At 42.9% G+C, this 21,871-nt stretch overlaps 3 long non-coding RNA genes across 4 annotated transcripts; 1 reads left to right on the top strand and 2 right to left on the bottom strand.

The window, feature by feature from the left end:
* Positions 1-993: 993 nt before the first annotated feature.
* Positions 994-9,988, bottom strand: LOC114909750 (uncharacterized). Its single transcript, XR_003797376.1, has 3 exons — positions 9,974-9,988; positions 7,023-7,150; positions 994-1,144 (listed from the first exon to the last, which is right to left on the bottom strand). It is a non-coding gene; the product is annotated as an uncharacterized LOC114909750 (long non-coding RNA).
* A 2,123-nt stretch (positions 9,989-12,111) lies between these two features.
* On the bottom strand, positions 12,112-18,330 carry LOC114909751 (uncharacterized). Its single transcript, XR_003797377.1, has 3 exons — positions 18,229-18,330; positions 18,049-18,140; positions 12,112-12,146 (listed from the first exon to the last, which is right to left on the bottom strand). It is a non-coding gene; the product is annotated as an uncharacterized LOC114909751 (long non-coding RNA).
* An 805-nt stretch (positions 18,331-19,135) lies between these two features.
* LOC114909749 (uncharacterized) lies at positions 19,136-20,867 on the top strand. Of its 2 annotated transcripts, none has more exons than XR_003797375.1 (3): positions 19,136-19,281; positions 19,360-19,451; positions 20,835-20,867. It is a non-coding gene; the product is annotated as an uncharacterized LOC114909749 (long non-coding RNA). The 2 variants fall into 2 exon arrangements; XR_003797374.1 differs by having other exon boundaries at positions 20,827-20,861.
* Positions 20,868-21,871: the final 1,004 nt, after the last annotated feature.

Genomic DNA, 21,871 nt, shown 5'->3' with positions numbered 1-21,871 from the left:
TGTTGGAAAGCATGGAATAGAGAACTCACGTGGTCATGCACACGCTCTCGGTCAGTCCCTGAATGATGGTGTTATCATAGTCTGTTGAAGACAATGAGGACACACTGGGAGATGTTGGGCCTCTTTTTGGTGCTCCAGATGATCCTGAAGTGCTGGGAGAATTTTGCAATGAAGAAGATGGACTCACACCCCACATCACTCAGCATGTACGCTAACTTGATTGTACTTCCGTCCTCTATGTTTTGTCCGTCTGTCCGAACCACTCACCCTATGGGGAACCGGAGCCAAACCCAGCAACTCAGGGCCTAAGCCTGGAGGGGACACACCCAGGACAAGATGCCAGTGTGTCGCAAGGCACCCCAGGGGGACTCGAACCCCAGACCCACCAGAGAGCAGGACCCGGTCCAACCCACTGCGCCACCACACCAAGAGGCAAACAAATTAACCCAGTTTATTAAACCTTCATCTCCTAACAACATCACATCACAGAAAGTGCAAAGACACGTGGAGGCCTGGATGAAAAACAACATGTATATACTCCAGGCCCCATCATGAAGGCATAATACACACACACAGAAACCCACGTCTGACTTAGCCAGTAAGGCAGAATGGGAGGTGGCGGTGAAGTGGGCAAAAAGTAGATACAGATTACACAAATTAAAAGAAGAAACATTGATCAGAACGAGACCTACGTAACCCCGAACCCTAACTCCTGCCCTAACCATCACCTTGACCCCAGCCCTCATCCTAACCCTATCCTCAGACCACACATCATACACGCTCAAAAAATTTTTTTTCCTAAAAAACATCTCCCATCCACAGCCTACCCCAATCCAAGCATACAACCTGTCCTGGACACCTAAACCCCAGCCACATCACAAGACATTCACCACAGAAATTTCAAACCCACCTGCAATTCTACACAAAACACCCACAAGGGAGAGCCATCACTCCACAATGAACATCTCTCTCTCACTCTCTCACACACACACACACACACACACACACACACACACACACACACACACACACACACACACAGCTTCCTCGAGAGTAAAGAAGGTGGCCCACAGCTCCCTATCCCACTTTAGGTGGGACACGGCCCTTTTTCACACCTCTCTGCCTCACACACACACACACACACCTTGGGATATAAACGACTGCACTGCCCCCCCTAGCCAGCAGATTCTCCTCTGAAGGAGCACCAGCTAGGTGCGAAACGTCAGGAGTCCTGCTTAAGCTTTACGAAAGCTACACTGAACATTAATATCTGTTATCTGTTCTGAATAACAACCCAACCAAGTGCTCAGTGTAAAACCAAGGATCCGCCATCACCAAATGGAAACAACTCGATATTGATGAAAGAACACTACATCAGCGGAGTTGTGCCTGGGACTTTGAACGGAGCACTTGCGCACAAAGCGGCACCAACAACGGACCTGGAAAACTCGGGAACGCTTTTTAAGCAAAGGTGCATGCTCCTCACCGCACGCAAGGGGACACCGACGGGGATCGGAGACAAGCAGACGGACGACGCATCGACGAGCGACGACCTGGAGACCGACCGGCACGGGACCACGCATTGAAGGAGGCAGCGAAGGCACGCCTGGACACACGGGGATTACAGTCTCTTCTGGTGGACAAACCGACACGGACCTGCCGAGGGAGAGCCCCGGGTTCTCGCGGGTTATAAAAAAACCTCCGGGAGCTGCAACAGAGACTGGGGGGGGGGGGGGTAAGACTGGGGTCCTTCTGTACCTGCCTGGCGACTTTCTGTATTGTCTCTCACTGTTGATGTGATTGTGTACATTGCTGTCTGTACCACTCGGAATACTTGGGCCCAACATTGTTTTACTTACTGACTGATATTTTCTTATTCAGAATCAGAATCAGAACAAGCTTTACTGCCAAGTATGTACACACATACAAGGAATTTGTCCTGGTGACAGAAACTTCCACAGCACAGACAGAATGACAGTGACAAGACACAGATGAGAAGATAGAATATGTGAATAAAGGATTAAAAAATATAAAGTACACAATATACAAAAATAGTCACTAGACATTATATGTATGTTCTATACAAATGCAAGGGAATGTGAGTAAGACATATGATGTGATAAATAGATATAAATATAAACAGCGTTATGTATTGCACTGGTTTACTCTCTAGGGGGGATTTAGCTGTTCATGAGGTAGATGGCCTGAGGAAGAAACTTTTTTGTGCCTGGCTGTCCTGGTGCTCAGGTGCTCTGTAGCGCCGGCCAGATGGCAAAGGTTCGAAGAGGAAGTGGCCTGGATGCGAGGGGTCTACAATGATTTGCTAGCCCTTTTACTGACTCTGGACGAGTACAGCTTTTGGAGAGCTGGGGGGGATGTGCCGATGATTCTTCCAGCAGTCCGAACTATCCGCTGTAACCTTCTGATGTCTGATTTCGTAGCTGAGCCGAACCAGACAGTTATAGAAGTGCAGAGGACAGACTCGATGACTGCAGAGTAGAATTGCATCAGTAGCTCCTGTGGCAGGTTGAACTTCCTCAGCTGGCGAAGGAAGTACAACCTCTGCTGGGCCTTCTTCACAATGGAGTCTATGTGGAACTCCCACTTCAGGTCCTGTGAGATGGTAGTGCCCAGGAACCTGAATGACTCCACTGTTGCCACAGTGCTGTTCATGATGGCGAGTGGGGATAATGCTGAGGTGTTTCTCTTAAAGTCTACAAGCATCTCCACTGTTTTGAGCGTGTTCAGCTCCAGGTTGTGATGACTGCACCAGACAGCCAGCTCTTTAACCTCCTCTCTATTATAACGGAAATGTATAATAATGAAAAATGGTAAGTTTGCGGAATAGATTTCATGTTTGAGCGCAACATGGTGGGGGCAAGCAGTCTTAAAGATAATAATGGACAACCACTTCACCCCACACCAAACAAAACATTAACCAAAACATACTGCAAATTAATACAGTCCGTGCACCACTTAATCATAAGAGAGGGATTGTCACAGACTGAGCTGTGACAGGCAAGTTGTTCCAAGGAATCAGCAAGATGCCGGCAAAGTACCAACAATGTAACGCTAAACCTTGTTGCTGTTGCCTGTCACATGCATTTTATCTGTATTGTTATATTGTTTGTTCTGGTTTCGTATTCCATTTAACACTGTTTGTTTGAACTAGATTGGGTGCCGGGAAAGGCCTACCGGTATCTGTCTGGTTGTCATTAACTAATATTTCTTTTATAAAGATATGGCAGGTATATGTAACTGTGTGGAGAGTGAATGTATTTATTGTTTTTAGAAGAACATTTCTGTAGACTTTTTCCTTACCATGTAGCTGTCTGGTGTTCTGTTGTGTTTGGTGCCTTGTGTTGTAAACCCGATGGAGTCAACTATTTGGGGTATATCTAGGGGGGAGTCCTTGGGCACAACCAACTAGGTAGGGTGTTTTACTGTGTAGTGTGAAATGTTTTTATAAGATGTATGTAGGGATTTTTATAGTAAAAAATGTTTAGTATTGTTTGTATGTTTTAGTATTTATTTTAGATGTAATTTTTGGGGGAAATGTATTTGAAATAAATTGAGGCTGTTATGGTATAATCAGAGGGCGGAGCTATAGCTATATAGGTTTGTATTAGGGCACTAGTGAGAGAGCTTGATACAAACTTATGTAGTTACTCTCATGCAGTGAATAGGAGAGTTATGCATTAATATTGATATAAGGGCTAAGCCATGGCTCATAGGCCTCATGTTCTTTATAACTTTATGTTTGTTTTGTACTTGGTTGAGGGTTATGTGTTTTGAAGAATACTTTTTAGTAAAGGGAAATAAACCTTTTGGTCCACTACTTCAATTCTCCACTGCTGCTTCCATCCGTCGTCCATACCCTCACAGGGATGCCTTAAAAAAGGGAGATTTTCCAAAAGGTGTGATGAGACAGGTAAACACACACACACACACACACACACACACACACACACACACACACACACACACACACCACACACACGCTTTCTGAAGCGCTTGGCCCATACGGGGTCACAGGGAACCGGAGCCAAACCCAGCAACTCAGAGCCTAAGGCTGGAGAGGACACACCCAGGACAGGACACCAGTCTGTCGCAAGACACCCCAAGTGGGATTCGAACCCCAGACCAACCGCAGAGCAGGACCCCATCCAACCCACTGCGCCACTGCGTCCCCCTCCTACAGCGGACAGCAATGGGTTTAAAAACAAATAAAAACTTGCCCTGGCCTATGCTAACATCTACATGGCAGACTGGGAGGAAACTCTATTTATGAAATGCCCAAACAGACCACTCCAGTGCTACAGATACCTGGGTGACATTTTCAGGGTCTGGCACCATGGCCACGAGGATTTTGACACATTCACCACACTCATGAACACACACACACCACTCCAAAATAACAATATAACAACACTGAGACACACAGGAAGTAACTTCCTGGACACCACAGTCCATTACAGTAAACCTCAAGGTGGCTTTAAAAACACTCGAGACCAAGGTTTACTTTAAAAGCACTGACACACACTGTCTACCGCACAAATCCAGCTTCCAGCCCAAACGCACCTTCCAGGATTGATCAAGTCCCAACTCATCAGGTTCCACCGAATATGCTCAGAGAAAACAGAGTTCAACAACACCACCGGAACTCTGTTCCGAGCTCTTAGACCGAGGGAATAGGTTCCGGAGACATATCAAGTCACAGACAATGAACTCAATATAGGAAGGCCATGGTAGCAGGGTGACTCACACTGAAAAGGTCATCCCACTAATATAAATAATGTGTCGGCAGAATGATACTTTGGCTCCTTTTCCAAAAGCGTTATGCTCAATTACAGTTGTATGCTCAACGCAAACCAAATGTGCATCTTACGGGTGAACACGAATTTACCTTAGATAGAAAGGCAATAATTCCAGTAAATTATTGCACCAGCAAGATGGTGTGCTGTGTGCTGTGTGCTGTGTGCTTGAAGCAGGGGAGGAGACACAGAGCTGTTTTACCGGGGGGCGGGGGGGGGGGCTTCTTCTGGGCCGAAAGGAAGAGAGAATCCACCCAGTGTTCGATAACGAAGAGTTTTACTCGGCTGGGTGCTGCCCCAGTGCATGCAGTTCTGCACAGAGAATTTCCCAGAGAAGTTTTTTGAAGGATTTGGTCCTGCTTTACTGCTCTTTCCCCTTCTCTATCTACTGCACACTCGGACCGTCTGCTTTCAGGAAGGAGGAGATGCTGTGCGACCAATAATGAGTGGACCAGCTTTTGAAAAGCAGCTCGCCAGCATTTTGACTGACATCCCAAACTCTATGAGCTGCCACCCTGCATCCAAAGACTCTCCAACCTTGCCGACTTCTCAGCCACAGATATGGGTTTCTACAGAGGACAGACGGGGCACAGCCAACATGAGTACTATCAGAGCCAGACCTACTCACAATCTGTGAACCCCTACTCGTACCACCAGTTTAACCCGAACGGAATGGGGGGCCCGGGGGCATAACCCACAAAGTCAGAATACACCTACAGTAACTCATACAAGCAATACGGACATTATAAACGGGGAGCTGCAGACACCACCCCAGGACACTGGTAAGTCTGAACTTTCCACAAATATAAACCCATGTAGACTATGATAATGTAATCTTAATATGAGCTTTCAACACCAGCAAAACATATTCATTTTTCCTTAAACCAGCCCTTGGACTATCAGAGAAAGCAGCTTGCTTACTAGAGCTTATAGGTTTTCACTGTATCTTACATAGCTTTTTTAACATAACTTATATGTCCCTATATACTTTAGCTGAAAACATATCATATGTCCAATGATTTAAGAATACTCACATTTATTACTTTCGTAGTTTCATTTTGAATACCCCCCCCCCCCACTCCCCTTTGGTGAAACTGAAATGTTGAGTGTGTACAGTAGCTGTTGCTAATATGTGGTTCATTTTATCCATCACACTGTATCGTATGTATATGCTGCACCTGTACATTGTTTGGAAAGCAAGGAATAGAGAACTCACGTGGTCATGCACACGCTCTCGGTTCAGTCCCTGAATGATGGTGTTATCATAGTCTGTTGAAGACAATGAGGACACACTGGGAGATGTTGGGCCTCTTTTTGGTGCTCCAGATGATCCTGAAGTGCTGGGAGAATTTTGCAATGAAGAAGATGGACTCACACCCACATCACTCAGCATGTACGCTAACTTGATTGTACTTCCGTCCTCTATGTTTTGTCCGTCTGTCCGAACCACTCACCCTATGGGGAACCGGAGCCAAACCCAGCAACTCAGGGCCTAAGCCTGGAGGGGACACACCCAGGACAAGATGCCAGTCTGTCGCAAGGCACCCCAAGGGGGACTCGAACCCCAGACCCACCAGAGAGCAGGACCCGGTCCAACCCACTGCGCCACCACACCAAGAGGCAAACAAATTAACCCAGTTTATTAAACCTTCATCTCCTAACAACATCACATCACAGAAAGTGCAAAGACACGTGGAGGCCTGGATGAAAACAACATGTATATACTCCAGGCCCATCATGAAGGCATAATACACACACACAGAAACCCACGTCTGACTTAGCCAGTAAGGCAGAATGGGAGGTGGCGGTGAAGTGGGCAAAAAGTAGATACAGATTACACAAATTAAAAGAAGAAACATTGATCAGAACGAGACCTACGTAACCCCGAACCCTAACTCCTGCCCTAACCATCACCTTGACCCCAGCCCTCATCCTAACCCTATCCTCAGACCACACATCATACACGCTCAAAAAATTTTTTTCCTAAAAAACATCTCCCATCCACAGCCTACCCCAATCCAAGCATACAAACCTGTCCTGGACACCTAAACCCCAGCCACATCACAAGACATTCACCACAGAAATTTCAAACCCACCTGCAATTCTACACAAAACACCCACAAGGGAGAGCCATCACTCCACAATGAACATCTCTCTCTCACTCTCTCACACACACACACACACACACACACACACACACACACACACACACACACACACACACACACACACACAGCTTCCTCGAGAGTAAAGAAGGTGGCCCACAGCTCCCTATCCCACTTTAGGTGGGACACGGCCCTTTTTCACACCTCTCTGCCTCACACACACACACACACCTTGGGATATATAAACGACTGCACTGCCCCCCTAGCCAGCAGATTCTCCTCTGAAGGAGCACCAGCTAGGTGCGAAACGTCAGGAGTCCTGCTTAAGCTTTACGAAAGCTACACTGAACATTAATATCTGTTATCTGTTCTGAATAACAACCCAACCAAGTGCTCAGTGTAAAAACCAAGGATCCGCCATCACCAAATGGAAACAACTCGATATTGATGAAAGAACACTACATCAGCGGAGTTGTGCCTGGGACTTTGAACGGAGCACTTGCGCACAAAGCGGCACCAACAACGGACCTGGAAAACTCGGGAACGCTTTTTAAGCAAAGGTGCATGCTCCTCACCGCACGCAAGGGGGACACCGACGGGGATCGGAGACAAGCAGACGGACGACGCATCGACGAGCGACGACCTGGAGACCGACCGGCACGGGACCACGCATTGAAGGAGGCAGCGAAGGCACGCCTGGACACACGGGGATTACAGTCTCTTCTGGTGGACAAACCGACACGGACCTGCCGAGGGAGAGCCCCGGGTTCTCGCGGGTTATAAAAAAACCTCCGGGAGCTGCAACAGAGACTGGGGGGGGGGGGGTAAGACTGGGGTCCTTCTGTACCTGCCTGGCGACTTTCTGTATTGTCTCTCACTGTTGATGTGATTGTGTACATTGCTGTCTGTACCACTCGGAATACTTGGGCCCAACATTGTTTTACTTACTGACTGATATTTTCTTATTTTATTATTCAGAATCAGAATCAGAACAAGCTTTACTGCCAAGTATGTACACACATACAAGGAATTTGTCCTGGTGACAGAAACTTCCACAGCACAGACAGAATGACAGTGACAAGACACAGATGAGAAGATAGAATATGTGAATAAAGGATTAAAAAATATAAAGTACACAATATACAAAAAATAGTCACTAGACATTATATGTATGTTCTATACAAATGCAAGGGAATGTGAGTAAGACATATGATGTGATAAATAGATATAAATATAAACAGCGTTATGTATTGCACTGGTTTACTCTCTAGGGGGGATTTAGCTGTTCATGAGGTAGATGGCCTGAGGAAAGAAACTTTTCTTGTGCCTGGCTGTCCTGGTGCTCGGTGCTCTGTAGCGCCGGCCAGATGGCAAAGGTTCGAAGAGGAAGTGGCCTGGATGCGAGGGGTCTACAATGATTTTGCTAGCCCTTTTACTGACTCTGGACGAGTACAGCTTTTGGAGAGCTGGGGGGGATGTGCCGATGATTCTTCCAGCAGTCCGAACTATCCGCTGTAACCTTCTGATGTCTGATTTCGTAGCTGAGCCGAACCAGACAGTTATAGAAGTGCAGAGGACAGACTCGATGACTGCAGAGTAGAATTGCATCAGTAGCTCCTGTGGCAGGTTGAACTTCCTCAGCTGGCGAAGGAAGTACAACCTCTGCTGGGCCTTCTTCACAATGGAGTCTATGTGGAACTCCCACTTCAGGTCCTGTGAGATGGTAGTGCCCAGGAACCTGAATGACTCCACTGTTGCCACAGTGCTGTTCATGATGGCGAGTGGGGATAATGCTGAGGTGTTTCTCTTAAAGTCTACAATCATCTCCACTGTTTTGAGCGTGTTCAGCTCCAGGTTGTGATGACTGCACCAGACAGCCAGCTCTTTAACCTCCTCTCTATTATAACGGAAATGTATAATAATGAAAAATGGTAAGTTTGCGGAATAGATTTCATGTTTGAGCGCAACATGGTGGGGGCAAGCAGTCTTAAAGATAATAATGGACAACCACTTCACCCCACACCAAACAAAACATTAACCAAAACATACTGCAAATTAATACAGTCCGTGCACCACTTAATCATAAGAGAGGGATTGTCACAGACTGAGCTGTGACAGGCAAGTTGTTCCAAGGAATCAGCAAGATGCCGGCAAAGTACCAACAATGTAACGCTAAACCTTGTTGCTGTTGCCTGTCACATGCATTTTATCTTGTATCGTTATATTGTTTGTTCTGGTTTCGTATTCCATTTAACACTGTTTGTTTGAACTAGATTGGGTGCCGGGAAAGGCCTACCGGTATCTGTCTGGTTGTCATTAACTAATATTTCTTTTATAAAGATATGGCAGGTATATGTAACTGTGTGGAGAGTGAATGTATTTATTGTTTTTAGAAGAACATTTCTGTAGACTTTTTCCTTACCATGTAGCTGTCTGGTGTTCTGTTGTGTTTGGTGCCTTGTGTTGTAAACCCGATGGAGTCAACTATTTGGGGTATATCTAGGGGGGAGTCCTTGGGCACAACCAACTAGGTAGGGTTGTTTTACTGTGTAGTGTGAAATGTTTTTATAAGATGTATGTAGGGATTTTTATAGTAAAAAATGTTTAGTATTGTTTGTATGTTTTAGTATTTATTTTAGATGTAATTTTTGGGGGAAATGTATTTTGAAATAAATTGAGGCTGTTATGGTATAATCAGAGGGCGGAGCTATAGCTATATAGGTTTGTATTAGGGCACTAGTGAGAGAGCTTGATACAAACTTATGTAGTTACTCTCATGCAGTGAATAGGAGAGTTACGCATTAATATTGATATAAGGGCTAAGCCCATGGCTCATAGGCCTCATGTTCTTTATAACTTTATGTTTGTTTTGTACTTGGTTGAGGGTTTATGTGTTTTGAAGAATACTTTTTAGTAAAGGGAAATAAACCTTTTGGTCCACTACTTCAATTCTCCACTGCTGCTTCCATCCGTCGTCCATACCCTCACAGGGATGCCTTAAAAAAGGGAGATTTTCCAAAAGGTGTGATGAGACAGGTAAACACACACACACACACACACACACACACGCTTTCTGAAGCGCTTGGCCCATACGGGGTCACAGGGAACCGGAGCCAAACCCAGCAACTCAGAGCCTAAGGCTGGAGAGGACACACCCAGGACAGGACACCAGTCTGTCGCAAGACACCCCAAGTGGGATTCGAACCCCAGACCAACCGCAGAGCAGCACCCCGTCCAACCCACTGCACCACTGCGTCCCCCTCCTACAGCGGACAGCAATGGGTTTAAAAACAAATAAAAACTTGCCCTGGCCTATGCTAACATCTACATGGCAGACTGGGAGGAAACTCTATTTATGAAATGCCCAAACAGACCACTCCAGTGCTACAGATACCTGGGTGACATTTTCAGGGTCTGGCACCATGGCCACGAGGATTTTGACACATTCACCACACTCATGAACACACACACCACTCCAAAATAACAATAAAACAACACTGAGACACACAGGAAGTAAACTTCCTGGACACCACAGTCCATTACAGTAAACCTCAAGGTGGCTTTAAAACACTCGAGACCAAGGTTTACTTTAAAAGCACTGACACACACTGTCTACCGCACAAATCCAGCTTCCAGCCCAAACGCACCTTCCAAGGATTGATCAAGTCCCAACTCATCAGGTTCCACCGAATATGCTCAGAGAAAACAGAGTTCAACAACACCACCGGAACTCTGTTCCGAGCTCTTAGACCGAGGGAATAGGTTCCGGAGACATATCAAGTCACAGACAATGAACTCAATATAGGAAGGCCATGGTAGCAGGGTGACTCACACTGAAAAGGTCATCCCACTAATATAAATAATGTGTCGGCAGAATGATACTTTGGCTCCTTTTCCAAAAAGCGTTATATGCTCAATTACAGTTGTATGCTCAACGCAAACCAAATGTGCATCTTACGGGTGAACACGAATTTACCTTAGATAGAAAGGCAATAATTCCAGTAAATTATTGCACCAGCAAGATGGTGTGTGTTGTGTGTGCTGTGTGTGCTGTGTGCTTGAAGCAGGGGAGGAGACACAGAGCTGTTTTACCGGGGGGGCGGGGCTTCTTCTGGGCCGAAAGGAAGAGAGAATCCACCCAGTGTTCGATAACGAAGAGTTTTACTCGGCTGGGTGCTGCCCCAGTGCATGCAGTTCTGCACAGAGAATTTCACCAGAGAAGTTTTTTGAAGGATTTGGTCCTGCTTTACTGCTCTTTCCCCTTCTCTATCTACTGCACACTCGGACCGCCTGCTTTCAGGAAGGAGGAGATGCTGTGCGACCAATAATGAGTGGACCAGCTTTTGAAAAGCAGCTCGCCAGCATTTTGACTGACATCCCAAACTCTATGAGCTGCCACCCTGCATCCAAAGACTCTCCAACCTTGCCCGACTTCTCAGCCACAGATATGGGTTTCTACAGAGGACAGACGGGGGGGGCACAGCCAACATGAGTACTATCAGAGCCAGACCTACTCACAATCTGTGAACCCCTACTCGTACCACCAGTTTAACCCGAACGGAATGGGGGGCCCGGAGGCATAACCCACAAAGTCAGAATACACCTACAGTAACTCATACAAGCAATACGGGCATTATAAACAGGGAGCTGCAGACACCACCCCAGGACACTGGTAAGTCTGAACTTTCCACAAATATAAACCCATGTAGACTATGATAATGTAATCTTTAATATGAGCTTTCAACACCAGCAAAACATATTCATTTTTCCTTAAACCAGCCCTTGGACTATCAGAGAAAAGCAGCTTGCTTACTAGAGCTTATAGGTTTTCACTGTATCTTACATAGCTTTTTTAACATAACTTATATGTCCCTATATACTTTATCTGAAAACATATCATATGTCCAATGATTTAAGAATACTCACATTTATTACTTTCGTAGTTTCATTTTGAATACCCCCCCACTCCCCTTTGGTGAAACTGAAATGTTGAGTGTGTACAGTAGCTGTTGCTAATATGTGGTTCATTTTATCCATCACACTGTATCATATGTATATGCTGCACCTGTACATTGTTTGGAAAGCAAGGAATAGAGAACTCATGTGGTCATGCACACGCTCTCGGTTCAGTCCCTGAATGATGGTGTTATCATAGTCTGTTGAAGACAATGAGGACACACTGGGAGATGTTGGGCCTCTTCTTGGTGCTCCAGATGATCCTGAAGTGCTGGGGCAATTTTGCAATGGAGAAGATGGACTCACACCCACATCACTCAGCATGATGTACACTAACTTGATTGTACTTCTGTCCCGTATGTCTTGTACTGATGTAACATTCATGAATTCATTACTGAAGTCAGGATCCACGAACTGAATACCAAAGTCTCGTTCAATTCCAAATGCTTGGCAAATTGTACTGTGAAACTCCTTTAAAGTTTCTGGCCTTCCCGAATGGAGAAGCCATTAGAAGAAGCCATTTTAAAGCCATCATTGTCCACGATGACTCTGAGCTTCATATGCCGTGCCGTTAAAATGTTGTTAAATCAATATTTGGTAATGTTGTTACTTCAGTACAACATTTTCACAGTTCACTCAAAACATGAAGAGTTTAGCTGTCTACACATGACCTGTGACAGGTTGACTCTATGCTGCAATTAGCCATTATACTACTATAGGAAAAACAAAGACACAGAACCACATCTAGCAAGAAGCTGAAAGTTGAAGAAGGTGAAAGAAATGTGTACCGGTACTTTTTTCAGCATGAATGTAAACAGCACTTCAGTGTGAATTATAAGATGACGACCTACTGGTGTTGAGCTCCTCCTTCTTCCCTATATATTTTTCCTTCAATTTCGCTTTTTTTTTTTAATGGTCATTTGCTGTACCATAACCGTGGTAACAATAAAGAAAGAAAAAACTGATACCACACAATTACAGAAATTTATCCGCAGCTGTTGCAGATCTATGGAGTTGTGGTGTTGGAGATTCTATTCAGTGTGCTCTCATGTTGGTGAAGTATCGATCACATGACCTTTGTTGTGCGTGATGTGTTCTGATGAAGCACGTATGTAAATAAATGTTCTCCCCTTCCGGTTTAAGCAAACCGATGGTGTGAACGTGTACTTTGTTACCTCCGTTAAGTATAATCTATTTACCACTTCTCAAACGCAGAGATGGCTGCGCCAACAGGTTATGGGCCCAGAAGAGAAGTAGGTAATAGACTGAGTAGACTGTGTTTCGACGGAGACGAAAAGAATTACGAACTTTGGGAGACAAAGTTTTTGGGGCACCTGCGTTTGCTGGGACTGAAAGAGACCATATTGAAAGTCCCCACACCGAGCGATAGAGACAGCGCGGACGAAGATGAGATTGACGACACTGATAAAAATGAAGAAGCCTACGCGGAATTGATCCAGTTTTTGGATGATAAAAGTCTTTCCCTTATAATGAGAGAAGCTGCAGATGACGGAAGAAAGGCGCTGCAAATACTGAGGGGCTACTATGCAGGAAAAGGGAAGCCGCGAATTATTAACCTGTACACAGAATTAACATCCCTTCAGAAAACTGCAAAGGAAAGTATTACGGATTACATTATTCGGGCAGAAACAGCCATTACCGCTCTGAGGAATGCTGAGGAGACGCTCAGTGACGGACTGTTGATTGCAATGATTCTTAAAGGTTTGCCAGAATCGTTTAAACCATTCGCAGTTCATGTAACACAGAGTGATGAAACTATGACTTTTGCAGAATTTAAGACAAAGCTTAGAAGTTTTGAAAACACTGAAAAGTATGCTAGGTCAAATGACGACAACGTTATGACAGCGAGTGGTGCAGCTCCTGTGAGAAGAGGAGAGAGAGAGAAAAACGCAGACCCTGATAATATTACGTTATAATTGCGGTCAAAAAGGACATAAAGCCTGGAGATGTCCAAATGAACGTCGTAAAAGTCAAAAACAGTGGTGTAGCTATTGCAAAAGCTCAACACACAAAGACGCATCTTGCAGACGCAAAAGAAGGGACGACGCAAAACAAGCGACGCATGAAGAGGACGCAGATAAACATGCTGCATTTGTCTTCAAAACGTGTGATTATCAACTAGACGGGCTGAAACATAAAGGACTAATGGTTGATACGGGAGCAACATCACACATAATTACCAACATCGGAAAGTTTAAGAAATTTGACGAGACTTTCCAAACGGGCAAACATTTCATTGAGCTTGCGGACGGGACAAGAGCGAGTGGCGTTGCGCTGAAGAGAGGTGACGCGGAGATATGTTTGATTGACAGTGAAGGAAAGCAAGTGAGTACAACGCTAAAGAAAGCACTGTACATTCCTTCATATCCACAAGACATATTCTCTGTTAAAGCAGCGACTGCCAACGGGGCTTCTGTTCGTTTTCGACAAGGACATGACGAGCTCATCCACAAGGATGGCACGAGATTTGAAATAAAAGAGTATAATAGACTGTACTATCTAAACACTATAGATAAGGGAGGAGATTATTGTAACGGCTGTTACGACATTCAAACTTGGCACGAAATCCTCGGCCACTGCAACTATGATGATGTTTCCAAGTTGCCAGATATTGTGGAAGGAATGGAAATCAAAGGAAAGATTGACAAGTCCAAACTGCACTGTGAAGTCTGCACACAAGGCAAATTTGCGCAAAGCAGGAACAGAGAACCCGATGCACGTGCCAAAGTCCCACTTGAACTTGTGCACACAGACTTGGCTGGTCCTATTCAACCAGAGGCTAAAGATGGTCACAGGTATGCACTTGTATTTGTTGATGATTTCTCAGGCACAATATTTGTTTACTTCCTGAAAGCGAAAAGTGACACTGTAAAGGCTACGGAAAAATTCCTAGCAGACACTGCTCCTTATGGTACTGTAAAGTGCATTAGGTCAGATAATGGCACTGAATTCACAGCAACAAATTTTCGGTCATTGCTAAGCAAAAATCGCATTAAACATGAGACCTCTGCACCGTATTCACCCCACCAAAACGGTACTGCTGAAAGAAGTTGGCGAACATTGTTTGAAATGGCCAGATGCATGCTCATTGAGAGTAAATTACCAAAAGAGTTATGGACTTACGCTGTGATGACTGCTGCAGTAATTTGCAACAGATGCATTAATAACAGAGTAAAGCAGACTCCATACTACATGTTGACAGGAAGAAAACCGGATCTTTCAAAGATGAGAGTTTTTGGATCCATGTGCTATGCATACAAACACGACAGAAAGAAGCTAGATTCACGTTGTGAGAAGGGAATATTTGTTGGGTATGACAAGAATAGCCCTTCATACCTAGTGTATTACACAGACACTGGAAGAGTCCTTAAACACAGGCTTGTCAAATTCTTCAAGAAATGTGCTGTCGAGCAGCAAACTCAAACTGACCCACAAATACCAGATGAGGATGTTTATGGGGGAAGTTATTTGCCATCTAAGGTAAGAACAAACATCACTGAACAGAGTTCAGGGAAGTCTCAAGATAGTGGAGACAAAACAGATCTTCAAAATGATGATCAGACTGAAAATATTCAGAATAGATGCAACCCCAAAAGGAACAGGAAAGCTCCCCAATACTTATCTGACTACGTAACTGATATTGAAGATGATGATCAGATACTTACTAATATTGACTACTGTTACAGAATGTGTAATGTACCACAAACCTTCAAGGAAGCCATGAGTTCAACCAAATCACAGATCTGGATTAAAGCCATGGAAGAAGAGATGGATTCTCTAAAAGAAAATGGAACTTTTACGTTGATGGCTCTACCCGAAGGCAAACATGCAGTGGGGGGTAGATGGGTCTATGCAATCAAGAACAATGCAGATAACAATGAAACATATAAGGCTAGATATGTTGCTAAGGGTTATAGTCAAGTAATGGGAAGAGACTATAAGGAAACCTTTTCTCCAACAGCAAATATCACATCAGTTCGTGTCTTGATGCAAATGGCAGCACAGTATGACCTTGTTCTACATCAGATGGATGTGAAAACGGCTTACTTACATGCTCCAATTGATTGTGAGATCTATGTGGAACAGCCAGAAGGTTTTGAGGTAAAATCAAATACTGGTGAAAAACTTGTCTGTAAACTGAACAAGTCATTGTATGGTCTGAAACAGTCAGGTAGAAACTGGAATAAGTTACTGCATGATTACCTGAGTGAAAATGACTTTATGCAAAATCCTGCAGACTCTTGTGTCTACAGCAGACAAACTGGAAAAGAGAGAGTGATGCTAATAATCTGGGTTGATGATCTGATTATTGCTTCTAGTACCAACGAGTTACTAAATGGTGTGAAAAGGATGCTGACAGCTAAATTCAAGATGAAAGACCTTGGTAAATTAAAACATTTCCTAGGCATTGATTTTGAGCAAATGGATGGAGTTGTGAAAATTAATCAAAAGGGGTACATCTTAAAAATACTGGAAAGGTTCAACATGTCGAATAGTAAGTCCAGATCGACCCCATGTGAACAAAAGCTAGAGTATAACGGTGATGGAAACTCTGTAAACCACACAAAGTATCGTGAAGCAGTAGGTAGTTTGACCTATCTAATGACATGTACTAGACCAGATCTTAGTTGGGCTGTGAGTAAATTGTCTCAATCTATGTCAAAACCAAATGAGCAACACTGGTGTACAGTGAAGCATGTGATGAGGTATCTGAAAGGTACAGTAAACCAAGAACTGACGTACAAGAAGAGTAACGAGAAGCTGAAACTTATGGCATACAGCGATGCTGACTGGGCATCAGATCCAAATGACAGACGAAGTACGACTGGATACTGTTTTAGTCTAACCAAAAATGGTCCCCTCATTTCCTGGAAGTCAAAGAAGCAGCCTACAGTTGCTTTGTCAACATGCGAAGCGGAATATATGGCACTGGCTGCGACCACACAAGAAAGTCTGTACCTTGTACAATTGATGAATGGACTGGAAAATGGATGTCAGTATGCACCGGTAAAAATCTTTGAGGATAACCAAGGTGCAATTGCTCTTCCCAAAAACCCTGTTTGTCAACAAAGATGTAAACACGTTGACGTTAGGTACCACTTCATTCGATCAGCAATTAGTAATGGTAAAATAACAATTGAGTACTGTCCAACAACAGAAATGGTTGCTGATGTGATGACTAAACCAATGACGAAGTATAAGAAAGAAAAGTTTGAAAGCTTTATGTTTGGGGCATAAATGTTGCTGATACAGGGATGTAACTGTGTGTTGTATTGTAAATGGACCTGTAGAGAATGAGAGCAAGTGCGGGTGTTGGAGATTCTATTCAGTGTGCTCTCATGTTGGTGAAGTATCGATCACATGACCTTTGTTGTGCGTGATGTGTTCTGATGAAGCACGTATGTAAATAAATGTTCTCCCCTTCCGGTTTAAGCAAACAGATGGTGTGAACGTGTACTTTGTTACCTCCGTTAAGTATAATCTATTTACCACTTCTCAAACGCAGAGATGGCTGCGCCAACATGTGGTTTAAAACATTGTTTTAAACTGAATGACCGCTGAAATACTGCTGCCATCAGTATCGCTTTTTAAGTGTTTGTTAAATGCACTTACTAAAACAATATGGGATCCCCAAAAAGTTCTGTTCCACATTACACCAAGATTAGACATGAAGAGCCTGCAATTGAAATAAACTAAAAATGAACAGGAATTAGCTAAATGGGCAAGCCTGTTCACAAAGAAAATGTAGTTGTCCAGTTAGTAATGACTAACTTGTGTGTCTACAACATGCCTGTGTGACTCACATCGGGTCACTTACTTGTGAAGATGTTAAGTCCAAATTTTCGTTATTTACATATGAAATATGCAACAAATGCCAGTTTTTAGGAGAGAAGACAATTTTCAGCAATAATTCTTTTGTTTATTAACTTATATTATTTCTTAATTCACTGGTGGAATATTTTCTAGCAAAAGTGTAATTTCTCTGATGAGCTGTAATTTTTACGAAATCACTTACAGCATTTAGAAATTATGCTTTCAAAGCTAAAAACTTAACTATCACATAGACAACTTGTAGTACTTTGGTTTGATAGTACATTAGAATTTCTGATGAAAGCAGAGCACAAAACAGAACTAAAAAAACGTTAACCTACCAGCTAGCAAAAAATCGGATATCTCGACGTCCCCGCGTCGTGTGCCCACCATTTCACAACCTTGACTGGTAGCAGCTCCGACCACGTTAAGTCTAAGACATATACTGTATTTAAGTATAAAAAAAAAAAAAAAAAAAAAAAATTACACACCCATGGCATGGCTACAAATTGCTTACTTACCAAAAATGAGGATCCTTGGACAGGGTTATACCGAATTTACGTAACGCGCAGTACTGTTGCAAACCCTTGATAGTGAAAAAGATCCCCACCTCCACGACACAAAAAAGCGGGAAAACGTATATAGACATACGCAGAGAGAACAGTATGTCGAAAGTTCATTGAACAGTTTTTTCAAATTACCTTTAATTGAATAAAATTTACTTGTTTTCAATATAGCAAGTACATTTTTAAATTAATTTAAAAACATCTGTAGTATTAAATTACACATTAAAATCTATAAATTAAAAGTTCCCAAAAGCGACTCTTTCACGATGTGAGTTCTTCTTGCATACATCTACTATGCATACCGAAAATTTCGAAATGGTGGGCACAAGAAAACGCGGGGATGAGATAATCCGAGTTTTCTAGCTGGTAGGTTAGGTTATTTCTTAATTCACTGGTGGAATATTTTCTAGCAAGTGTGTAATTTCTCTGATGAGCTATAATTTTTACGAAATCACTTGCAGCATTTAGAAATTATGCTTTCAAAGCTAAACTTAACTATGACACAGACAACTTGTAGTACTTTGGTTAGTACATTAGAATTTCTGATGAAACAAAGCAGAGCATAATAAACAGAACTAAAAAAACGTTAACCTACCAGCTAGCAAACTCGGATTATCTCATCCCCGCGTTTTCTTGTGCCCACCATTTCGAAATTTTCGGTATGCATAGTAGATGTATGCAAGAACTGAACTCACATCGTGAAAGAGTCGCTTTTGGGAACTTTTAATTTATAAATTTTAATGTGTAATTTAATACTACAGATGTTTTTAAATTAATTTAAAAATGTACTTGCTATATTGAAAACAAGTAAATTTTATTCAATTAAAGGTAATTTGAAAAAACTGTTCAATGAACTTTCGACATACTGTTCTCTCTGCGCATGTCTATATACGTTTTCCCGCTTTTTTGTGTCGTGGAGGTGGGGATCTTTTTCACTATCAAGGGTTTGTAACAGTACTGCGCGTTACGTAAATTCGGTATAACCCTGTCCAAGGATCCTCATTTTTGGTAAGTAAGCAATTTGTAGCCATGCTATGGGTGTGTAATTTTTTTTTTTTTTATACTTAAATACAGTATATGTCTTAGACTTAACGTGGTCGGAGCTGCTACCAGTCAAGGTTGTGAAATGGTGGGCACACGACGCGGGGACGTCGAGATATCCGATTTTTTGCTAGCTGGTAGGTTAACGTTTTTTTTAGTTCTGTTTTGTGCTCTGCTTTCATCAGAAATTCTAATGTACTATCAAACCAAAGTACTACAAGTTGTCTATGTGATAGTTAAGTTTAGCTTTGAAAGCATAATTTCTAAATGCTGTAAGTGATTTCGTAAAAATTACAGCTCATCAGAGAAATTACACTTTGCTAGAAAATATTCCACCAGTGAATTAAGAAATAATATAAGTTAATAAACAAAAGAATTATTGCTGAAAATTGTCTTCTCTCCTAAAAACTGGCATTTGTTGCATATTTCATATGTAAATAACGAAAATTTGGACTTAACATCTTCACAAGTAAGTGACCCGATGTGAGTCACACAGGCATGTTGTAGACACACAAGTTAGTCATTACTAACTGGACAACTACATTTTCTTTGTGAACAGGCTTGCCCATTTAGCTAATTCCTGTTCATTTTTAGTTTATTTCAATTGCAGGCTCTTCATGTCTAATCTTGGTGTAATGTGGAACAGAACTTTTTGGGGATCCCATATATATATATTGTTTTAGTAAGTGCATTTAACAAACACTTAAAAAGCGATACTGATGGCAGCAGTATTTCAGCGGTCATTCAGTTTAAAACAATGTTTTAAACCACAACTCCATAGATCTGCAACAGCTGCGGATAAATTTCTGTAATTGTGTGGTATCAGTTTTTTCTTTCTTTATTGTTACCACGGTTATGGTACAGCAAATGACCATTAAAAAAAAAAGCGAAATTGAAGGAAAAATATATAGGGAAGAAGGAGGAGCTCAACATCAGTAAGTCGTCATCTTATAATTCACATTGAAGTGCTGTTTACATTCATGCTGAAAAAAGTACCGGTACACATTTCTTTCATCTTCTTCAACTTTCAGCTTCTTGCTAGATGTGGTTCTGTGTCTTTGTTTTTCCTATAGTAGTATAATGGCTAATTGCAGCATAGAGTCAACCTGTCACAGGTCATGTGTAGACAGCTAAACTCTTCATGTTTTGAGTGAACTGTGAAAATGTTGTACTGAAGTAACAACATTACCAAATATTGATTTAACAACATTTTAACGGCACGGCATATGAAGCTCAGAGTCATCGTGGACAATGATGGCTTTAAAATGGCTTCTTCTAATGGCTTCTCCATTCGGGAAGGCCAGAAACTTTAAAGGAGTTTCACAGTACAATTTGCCAAGCATTTGGAATTGAACGAGACTTTGGTATTCAGTTCGTGGATCCTGACTTCAGTAATGAATTCATGAATGTTACATCAGTACAAGACATACGGGACAGAAGTACAATCAAGTTAGCGTACATGCTGAGTGATGTGGGTGTGAGTCCATCTTCTTCATTGCAAAATTCTCCCAGCACTTCAGGATCATCTGGAGCACCAAAAAGAGGCCCAACATCTCCCAGTGTGTCCTCATTGTCTTCAACAGACTATGATAACACCATCATTCAGGGACTGAACCGAGAGCGTGTGCATGACCACGTGAGTTCTCTATTCCTTGCTTTCCAAACAATGTACAGGTGCAGCATATACATATGATACAGTGTGATGGATAAAATGAACCACATATTAGCAACAGCTACTGTACACACTCAACATTTCAGTTTCACCAAAGGGGAGTGGGGGGGGGGGTATGGTATTCAAAATGAAACTACAAAAGTAATAAATGTGAGTATTCTTAAATCATTGGACATATGATATGTTTTCAGATAAAGTATATAGGGACATACAAGTTATGTTAAAAAGGCTATGTAAGATACAGTGAAAACCTATAAGCTCTAGTAAGCAAGCTGCTTTTCTCTGATAGTCCAAGGGCTGGTTTAAGGAAAAATGAATATGTTTTGCTGGTGTTGAAAGCTCATATTAAAGATTACATTATCATAGTCTACATGGGTTTATATTTGTGGAAAGTTCAGACTTACCAGTGTCCTGGGGTGGTGTCTGCAGCTCCCTGTTTATAATGTCCGTATTGCTTGTATGAGTTACTGTAGGTGTATTCTGACTTTGTGGGGTAGGCCCCCCGGGCCCCCCATTCCGTTCGGGTTAAACTGGTGGTACGAGTAGGGGTTCACAGATTGTGAGTAGGTCTGGCTCTGATAGTACTCATGTTGGCTGTGCCCCCCCCGTCTGTCCTCTGTAGAAACCCATATCTGTGGCTGAGAAGTCGGGCAAGGTTGGAGAGTCTTTGGATGCAGGGTGGCAGCTCATAGAGTTTGGGATGTCAGTCAAAATGCTGGCGAGCTGCTTTTCAAAAGCTGGTCCACTCATTATTGGTCGCACAGCATCTCCTCCTTCCTGAAAGCAGGCGGTCCGAGTGTGCAGTAGATAGAGAAGGGGAAAGAGCAGTAAAGCAGGACCAAATCCTTCAAAAACTTCTCTGGTGAAATTCTCTGTGCAGAACTG

The sequence above is a fragment of the Scleropages formosus genome, unplaced genomic scaffold (genome assembly GCF_900964775.1).
Source record: "Scleropages formosus unplaced genomic scaffold, fSclFor1.1, whole genome shotgun sequence".
Classification (NCBI taxonomy): domain Eukaryota; kingdom Metazoa; phylum Chordata; class Actinopteri; order Osteoglossiformes; family Osteoglossidae; genus Scleropages; species Scleropages formosus.
The sequence above is the reverse complement of the archived record's forward strand: the minus strand, read 5'-3'. Positions and strand labels throughout refer to the sequence as shown.